Here is a 2,852-nt window from a genome sequence, read left to right on the forward strand (position 1 = left end):
CGCTTGGCTGTAGCCGCATCTGGATCCTGAAGCTGGCCATAATACTGCTCTTTCCTGAGATTTAACTAGTCAAGCTGAGTTTTCTTGAAACTTCTCAGCAGCATTGGAGACCCACTCCATTGGCTGGGAGCTCGGTGCATTTATTTGCCTCTGTAGCACTCTACTAATCACTCCCTCCTGTTTCATTTGGACCGTTCAGTTCGGTGATTTACTTCAGTGAATTGTTTATGGAGAGTTATCAATTTCTTCCCCCAAATCTCCACATGTACCCTAGTTTATTTTCTTGTCATTGTGTATGAGGGTGTGTGTGTGTATGTCTGTCTATCTGTATATAATATGCAGAAGTGTATGTATACATGTAGAGCTAATTTATACATACACATGCATTACTGCATTTATCAAAAGAGCCTTCAAGACTTCTCAGAGAACATCTGGAATCGTTTCCCTGTAACATTGTTATCAAACACATTGTGGAGTATATTTTTAATAGAGAACCAAGAGTGCAGCTTTAATTAAAGGGAGTATCCTCAGACTAATATAATACTCTAACAATACCTGGGAATGTTTCAGTTGCTCTCTGCTATTGCTGACATCCTTCTCTTTCATTACTGGGCAGATGCTATTGTATGCAATTTTTAGATCATTCAATGGCTGATTCTGTGAATGAGATCTGTGGGGACATTATACCTACCATGAGTACTGTATCTGTTGTGTAATTTTTTGTTACTGATAAGGGAAAAGGAAATGAAATGTGGTCAGATTATTAAATTGAATAGAGTCTTTCTGTTTCTCTTTTTATAACTTGTCCACCTTATCTTTGCTTTATAAATCTGTGTAGGGGTGGGATATTTGCTGTCCCTGAAGCAGTTGGGTACACAGAGTTTACTGTCAAGAAATTTCCTGTCAGTGGTTATGACTTGGATTTTGAAAACTGCCTTCAGATAGGCATGGTGCTTTTGACTGGATGACATAGAATTTCTCTAAAAACTGGCCTAGAAAATCAAGATCTATCTGAAGTGCTTAATAAACTAGGACTCATAGTAAGGAATAAGAATAACATACATTCCCTGAAAAGCAGCCATTTCCCTTTATTTTCTGGTTCAACTTTTTTTCATTTACTGATTCAGCTAAATTATCAGTGGTAGTTGTGACCTAGATAGATTTATTCGCATTGGGGAAAATGTACTTTACATTTTAAAGACCATTTCACATCCCTTTCTCCCATTTCATAATTTGCTAACTTTTTATTACCTTAACAATTATCCAGGGCATTATATTTCTGTAGTAGTTTTCTAAAAAATCATAAGTACTACGAAATGGGAAGCTTTTTCATTGATTAAAATACTCTACACTTTAATTTCTTCTTTTTTCCTCACCCTCTGAAGGTGAAGAGATTAACAATAGAAAAAAAAAACACTCAATAAATCCTCTAATTTTATTAAAAGTTTTATTAAAAGTTTCTGGTTTTTATAATTGACACTTAAAAAAATCACTATTTGAAACCGTCTCTTCTAGAAATGACTGATAAACAAGACCAGAACAGGAGCAATATCAATGGACATGTTGTCATTGAAGAGGGGAAATTTCACAGGATCCCATGCCTAGAAAAAGAACTGCAAGCCAACAATGGCTGCCAGTAGGAGAATTCCTCTCCCAGAGATGAGCCTCCTTATGGTTTGTCCAAAGCAGAGTGGTCAACCTTGAAAACACACACACACACACACACACACACACACACACACACACATACACACACACACACACACACACACAAACAACAAAACCAGACCCACCAGGTTATATATATATGCATGCACATACACACATATGCACATAGGTAACTAATATAATCAAAGAAAAGAGGCTATCAACTTATACATAGGGGCAATTCAAGAAAGGGTGACTAGGAGGGGCTGGAAAGAGGGAAGAAGGAAAAGTGATTAAGTTTATTTCAATTAAAAGCATTTTAGCTGGTAGCGGTGGTGCATGCCTTTAATCCCAGCACTTGTAGGCAGAGCTAGGCAGATCTCTGTGAGTTTGTGGCCAGCCTGGTCTACAGAGCAAGACCCAGGACAGGCACCAAAACTACACAGAGAAACCCTGTCTCGAAAAACAAACAAAAAACATTTAAAAAAAAATCTACTGAGCCATACACTATTAGGCGTCCATTGACTTTGAATGAGCTGATACCTCTGTTGTGTGGCTAGGATATAGCCACTGCCTAGATGGGAATACCCATGGCCTTAAAAATTCCAAGCTGATTTGTTTTTGAAAGCTCTGACTCCTCGGCTGGGTTTGTGTAAGTGTCTAAAGAGTAACCAGAACAGGGTAAAACAGATTACGTGTCTGTATTTACACTTTGTTTCTGTTACTACCTAAGTCTCTGAGGGAGACGGCTGCTTCTCAGTGCTTTGCACAGGCAGATTAGTCACTTAAGGAACATCTGTTCCTTGATATGCTAGCAATACCAGATTGATACAAAAGAAGTTCCTAACGTCTTTACTCTCCTTTCTAATGATACCAAAATGAAAATAACTAAATTGTTTTAAAGATTTTTCAGGGCCTATATGGTCCTGTAAGTATCTGAACTAGACACCAGGTTTAGAAATTTCAAGTCAATAGTCATTTCCTAAAATTTCCCTAAAGCAGTGGTTCTCAACCTTCCTAATGCTATGGCCCTTTAATGCTGTGTTGACTCCCAGCCATAAAATTCTTTCCATTGCTGCTTCATAACTGTAATGTTGCTATCATTATAAATTATAATTTAGGTGTCTGTGCTTTCCACTGGTCTTTGGAGGCCCCCCATGAAAGGGTCCTGTGAAAGGGTTGTTTGACCCCCCAATGGGGTCGTG

The sequence above is a fragment of the Peromyscus maniculatus genome, chromosome 18, assembly GCF_049852395.1.
Source record: "Peromyscus maniculatus bairdii isolate BWxNUB_F1_BW_parent chromosome 18, HU_Pman_BW_mat_3.1, whole genome shotgun sequence".
Taxonomy (NCBI): domain Eukaryota; kingdom Metazoa; phylum Chordata; class Mammalia; order Rodentia; family Cricetidae; genus Peromyscus; species Peromyscus maniculatus.